Raw genomic sequence first — 7323 nt, forward strand, 5'->3', positions numbered from 1 at the left:
TAAATTTACTCGAATCAAAATTTTGTCTTAGGAATGTGACAAAAAACAAAAAATATTATTGAACTCTACTCTCCATGGCCTGAGTAATCAATAGAAAAAAAGTCATTTTGGGGGTGAACTACTCCTTTAAGGCCCCTCCACCTTGGGCCCTAGTAACTCAGTCCCACTCCCCCCTCCCCCTTGTGACGCCCCTGATTGGAAAAGGGGCTTAAGGTAATGCTTGCTGGTGGTTTACATTTTCATAATAATTTGATTTTTTACATACAAAACGGGTCGACAATAATATTACCAGAAACACATAAAGATCCTTAGGCTTAGATTACTCTTACAGGTGTGTAACTCTTAGGGCCCTATTTCTGTCCATGCCTTTACCCCTTATCCTTAAACTCTTTTGCCATTTTGTAACTATTTTGATTTTCTTTTTTAAATATTTCAAATAGATGATCTACAAGCTCACAACGTGTCAATGTAGATTGGTTATTTGAAGAGGTTATTTTGGGGGGGTTCCCAGATGATTAACTAAATGTGCAACATTGTTTTCTCACCCAACAGTAAACCAACCAACACAAGATTTAAGTGTATAGGAAATTTCTAAAGTGACAGTTTGAGGACTGTTTAATACCTCTAAAATGACAAATTAAACATTGGCCAAACTGTCAAATTATAGAGGCAAAAATCGTGAAAATAGCCCATCTACATGCTCACAACGCCTCGCAACGCGAGGCGTTGTGAGCATGTAGATCTGCTATTTTCACAATAGAACCATGTTATACAAAAAGTAATTCCTCAACCTTTAGTGCTCGTCAGGGTGGGGGGGGTCCCCAGTTAAAATATGATTATTTTGGGGTTCGCTGCCTGAAAAGGTTGAGAACCACTGCTTTAGCAAGACTCTGAACCCCTGATTGCTCCTGATGAGCAGGCTGGTGCCTTGGATTCCACTGCCATCAGTGTGTGAATGTGTGTGTGAATGGGTGAATCTAATGCACAGTCTATGTAAAGCACTTTGGATAAAAAAAAAAACAACGCTATATAAAAAACAACGCTGTATAAATGCACCATTTACCAAAAAAATTACACATTTGTCGGTGTACAGACACATTGATGAGCCCTGTTTAAACTAAAAGACTACTGAAACAGTGATTATAATATGTTATAGATCAGGGGTCTTCAACATTTTCAGGCCAATTAAGGACCCCTTAGTTGAGAGAGAGATGAAGCAGGGACCCCCACACCCTTTTAATAGATTCCATTTAGTATCATTGTTTGACAGCACAATCAACAGTGTATTTTGGATTCATGTCAATTTGTGTTTTCAGATATGTAACCACTTGAACCGTCAATACTTAATAACCGAACCGCTTTGCCAAAAATAGACAATCTACAAGCTCACAACGCCTCGCAGCACGAGGCGTTGTGAGCTTGTAGATCTGCTATTTTTGGCTAAAGTTCTCAGATGGACGCTAGGGTTCAAGTGGTTATTATAAAAAAGGAGAACAAAGTTTCTATCACACAAAGATTTGGAGGACTCCCTAGGGGTCCTGGACCCCCTTTTGAAGACCCCTGTTGTAGAGAATAGGCCTACCCTAAATTAGAAAACCAACATGTTAACTTTTCAGGAAATGAGAATACAAATAAATAAAAAAGATTAGCAGCACTGATATTACAGCAACATGAAAGTGTCAAGATGATGATGCTGCTGTCATGGAATCTTATTTCTAACAATTACTACTATGACAACATGTTCTGCCATCTGCAGAATGGTTTGTGGAGTGTGTGTGTGTGTGTGTGTGTGTGTGTGTGTGTGTGTGTGTGTGTGTGTGTGTGTGTGTGTGCGTGCGTGCGTGCGTGCGTGCGTGCGTGCGTGCGTGCGTGCGTGCGTGAGCATCTCATATTTCTCTGTTCTGTTTCCGACCCCCCTTCCCTAACTCCGTCACTAATCCTTTGTTTCCTCTTTCATTCTCACTTTCTACTCTCTGTTTCTCTCTGTCTCTCTGTCTCTCTGTCTCTCTGTCTGTCTGTGTGTGTGTGTGTGTGTGTGTGTGTGTGTGTGTGTGAGCGTCTCATCTGTTTCCAACCCCCCCTTCCCTAACTCTGTCACTGTTGCTTCGTCTCCTCTTTCATTCTCACTTTCTACTACTATTGTTGGACGTGGTCGTGGACATGAACATGACCGGGTTGACCTAATTTCACCTCATGCATGGACTAAAGCTTTTATTTCAAAGTATGCATGATCATAGGATGTTGTCTCAATAACAAGACAACCTGCCTTACCTTACCCATCCAAAATGGCTAAAGTGGCTAAAAAGAGAGAAGTTGATGCCGAATGCCGGGTTTTCAACACATATTTGACTAAAGTATTTATTTACTGAAGTCAGAGGTAAAGCTGTGCGTTTAGCTTGTGGTGAGGGATCGGTCTTGCGGGGAGCACTTCCTTTTGGCCCGGCCCTCCACACTATTTGTTGTTCATGTGGCCCCATGGAAAAAAATAATTGCCAACCCCTGCTGTAGAAGAATGTATAAGTGTTTGGCTATGGCAGTGTAAAATCTGCCACTCAAATGAACAGCGCGGTTGTCATTTTTGTTGACGGCATTGAAAAATTAAATCATCTGATCAATAAAGGTGTTGAGATAAATGCATCGTTTGTTTCTGTGTCTCCACTTTCTACACACAAGCTAAGACAGTCACTATTTCAAACGTTTCCCCGTTTATCAGTGATAGTGCCCTTTGGAAGGACAACGGTCTAGATTTGGGGAGACTGTTTCCACTATTAAAAGAAAGAGAAAAAAAAGTAAAAAAAATCAAAATAAAGCGCTGTCGGGTTGCAAATCTTCGCTTTTGAAACACGTGTCGCACAGACGGCAGGTCTGATGCATAGCTGATGTACAAGCTCACAACTAAATATGGGATTTATGGTTCTTTGAAGTGAGCCGGATCTCTGGCATCCGTTCCTTTCAAAGAGCCGCTCAAAAGACTGGCTCATTTTAGTTACTTTGGTTATTTAGTTACTTTGTAGATTTTGGTTATTTAGTTACTTTGTAGATTTTGATTAGGCCTATATATGGTGTTGGAACAACAGAAGTTCAGGAGAGAGAGAAACACACCATGACTCCTCCCCCCTCTCCACCTACCTGCTCTCACACCACCTACCTGGCCTACCTGGCCCCTAGCTCCGTCCCCTAGACATCTACCTAGCGCTATTTATCCTCACTCTAACTTCCCAGAACCCCTCTTGCTTTTTCGTATCCCTCCACCACCCCTACACCACCACAGCCTTTTTTCCCCTCTCTCTCTCACTCTACCTTTCTCTCCTCTCCCTTTCCCCCTCTCCTCCTCTCTCTTTTTTCTATTCTCAGGTTCCTGCCGGGGGGTTCAGTCCACGTCGCCACTGACGCCGACGGTGCAGACGATTACGCCATGCGACCCCTACCCCAAGACTCCAGGGTCTGCGACCCTCCCCGGAACCTACACCCTCCCCAATCCCCTCCTTCCACTACGGACTCATTACTGCTTGATTTCATTATTATCATTGATCGATTCATGATCGTTTACACCATAGATCCACGTCTGCTCATCGATCCCTGCTCATTATTTATCTGCCCTTTACTTCATTAAAACCCTTAAACCTTCATGGTGTGTTTCTTGTTAGCTAGTGAATTAGTTACTTTGTAGATTTTGATTAGGCCTATAATTACAAATCACTTCAACCCTATATACATTTCGGCCATAATTATATACATTTCGGCCATTTGAAAATAGCCGATCTACAAGCTCACAATGAGTCACGTTGTGACCCATTGTTTGTTTTGCTTGTTTCTGGCTCAAAATGACTTAATCTCAATCTTGAAAATCTACCCAGTTAAGCAACAGACCTGTCTCATAGGCCTATGTCTGGGCATTGTTTGCTCTCTGACACCATCTAGTGGTTGTGGCATGTAACAAAGTGGTACCTCAAAATGAGCTAATGAACTGCCATAGTGGTGATAAAGTGGCACCACCACCACCAGCACTTTCAAGGTACAACGACTGTAAGTAGCCTGCATTTACTTAAGTACCATTTTGAGGTATTTGTACTTTACTTGAGTATTTCCAATTTTCAGTAGCCTACTTTTACTTCTACTAAACTACATGCTATACCACTAAAATGAGGAACGCCCTACAGAAGGCCTTAGAGTGTAAATCCTTAACGTCTTTTAAAACAGCTCTGAAAAACCACTTACAGGCGGCTGCCACTCGAAACTGGTAACAATAAACCTAGCCTTACCATACCCTCCCCCTGACCCTTCTTTTGTAAATACCTTTTATTTTGCTTGCTTTGTTTTGTTTTGTGTTTATGATATTTCGGGTGATATCTGCTGCATAGTACTGTGTTCTATCTTTCTGTCATTAAATGTTATACGAGTTAAAGAGAAGGATCTCAACAATGGAAACAAGCCTCGGCTTACTGAGTTTCCTTCTAGTTGACCTTGTACCAGTGAACTGTACTGTCATGAAACCGTACCTTTTCCTATGCAAACTTATAATAACTACTTCAATCAATCAATCAATCAATCAATCAATCAATCAATCAACCAATCAATCAATTAATCATAACATTTCAGAGGTAATTATTGTACTTTTACTCCACAACATGTATTTGACAACTTTAGTTACTAGTTACTTTGTGGGTTTTGATTATTATTCAAAAACATACATTACCCACTTCAGCCCTCTATTCATTTGGTCCTTTTTATACATTTTAAAACATGTGAAATGAAATGAGACATTCTGCATATTGAGTACTTTCTAATTTTGGTACTAAGTACATTTTGATACCATTACGTTTGTACTTTTACTCAAGAACATTTAGAATTCAGGACTTTTACTTGTAACAGAGTACTTTTCCATTGCAGTATTGATGCTTTTACGTCGAGATGAAACCAAGTTTTCCACTTGCTGCACTTCCTTATAGTGACGCAGTTCCTCCTGAAATGCTCCGGAAAGGAGGGACATAGTGCTGGGAGTGGCTGGGAGGAATTTGATTTGACGGTCAAAAAGTAGACAGGCCATAACTCACTGAAGGCACGGGAGGCGGGCTCCCCTCGTCTGTCATAGACATATAATAAAATAAACTCTGACATACAGTGCTACTAGTCTGTCCCAGCATTTTGGTCCAGAGCCTTAACAAAATCTCAATCAATTCATTCAGCAAGAAACGGCTGTTGATTATAATATCACTCAGCCTGTGATACTCTGTGACAACAATCAGAGCAGCGTACATGGATGTTATAAAGCTAAGTACTGTACTACTAATCTAGCATCTTTTTAACCTGTGGGGTTCGCATCCCTAATATATATACTGTATATATATATATATCAGTGGCGATGCGTGCCCCAAGGGACCGGACCTTCGGGGACGCACCACCGCCCCCCCCCCCCCCCCCCCCCCCCCCCCCCCCCCGCGTGCACATGCGCGCAAATTGTATGCCTTTTTCATTCTTCTTTTTCTTTTACAAAACTGGTTAACAATGAACAGCAGACTGTGTACAAGGCAAGCACGCTGGGTAGGCTTAACCTAATTAGCACTACACACATACTCCAAACCAAGACTTCCAAACCAATGCCAATATAAGGATTAAATAGATGTGCGCTGCTGACAGACAGAGCCACACAAGACACAACCAGCGCAACCAATCGAAACGTCCATTTAACATAGCGCGCTTTACAAAGCAAAACGCACTGTCCACCATCATGTAACAACACCAGCTATCAATGCAAAGAAAGACCACGTCAAGAAAGACCCACATTAAATAGACAAAAACAGGCCTAAGTGTATCAATCTGTCTTTCAATGTTATGAGATACATAAAGTGGTTCCTGTGTAAATAAGCTGTAAGGTTTACTAGGATCTCCTTTTAGCTGACCAGTGATTTGTACTGTCATGAAACTGTACCTTTTCCAATTGCAAACTTCTAATACATTCTTCAATGATCAATCAATGGAAATTAAATGCACAGCGGCATATCCAGCAATATAAATTAATTCAGTTTCTCTCACCAATGAAGTTGTTCACTTGAAGAAAAGAAAAACATCCTCCTGTCCTTTTGGGTGAATTTCTCAAAGATGGGTTCATAAAGCTATCATTCCTTTTAAGTTCTGTCCATCTTTTCATAAAACAGTCTTCTTGAAAAAGGCAACGATAATAATAAATCCACAGCGTTCACTCCAGCTGCAGCCATGTCGCGTCTGTTTACTTTACAAGTTTCACGTGTTGTGCATAGTGAGTGTGAAACATGCTTGTTGTTCCACTCCAAGTCCCGGAAAAGCCGTGTTGTGATTGGCCAGTAGTCACTTGACTCATTTTGATTGGTGGTTGAACGTGGGTGTTCCGTATACCCTTGACCAGAGCCCTCAAAATATGATTGGTTGATCAAACTGTCAATCCACACCAAGGCTTGTATTATGGGGAACTGGCTCAGGGAATTCTAGAAGTACTGCGAGTGAGAGTAATCTGCGCAGAGACTCAGTAGAAAAAATCTCTCATTGGCTGTTATTTTTCCCAGCACACAAGCACTCCCTATGCACAGAACTTGGGGAAGAAACAACTACAACGAGTATAGCGAGCGAAACAGTGCAGTTTAACAGATTACCAACACAAATAATTGTAATTATTTTAATAAAAATAATAAAAAATAAAAATATATTTTTTATTTAAAAATAAAAAATATTATTTTCTTTCTTCTGAGGATCCCTGGGTCTTCTCTGAATACCCTGAAGGTCCTGAAAATTCGCCACTGATATATATATATATACAATATATATATATATATATATATATATATATATATAAATATATATATATACACACACACACACACACACACACCAAGCCAGACTAAGACAATGAAATGAAAACAAGATGCACATACACTCACCACAAAAAAGGCAATTCTCTGCATGTGAAAACAATGATAAATAAATCAGATATTGCCATTTTTGTCCATTTGAAAGCAATTTTGTGGATGTTGTTTATTATCAAATCAAATGTATTTGTATAGCACATTTAAAAACAACTCTCATTGTACCAAAGTGCTTCACAGGTCAAAAATGAATCATTACAGAACAATCATAAATGAAAAAATAAAAAATAAAATTGACAACGTACACCGATATAGACATAGTACTTCGCATTAAAACATTACAAGTAGCAGGGAAACATCAATAAAGTGCACAGTTCATCTGTCAGCCTTTGAGTTTCATTATAATACACAAACACTAAAATAAATCACTTTTTTGTTATCCAGTGTTAGGTATGGCCATATTATCACTATAGATATGCTTTTTTCA

Source organism: Nannobrachium achirus (assembly GCF_963921795.1).
Source record: "Nannobrachium achirus genome assembly, chromosome: 1".
Classification (NCBI taxonomy): Eukaryota; Metazoa; Chordata; class Actinopteri; order Myctophiformes; family Myctophidae; genus Nannobrachium; species Nannobrachium achirus.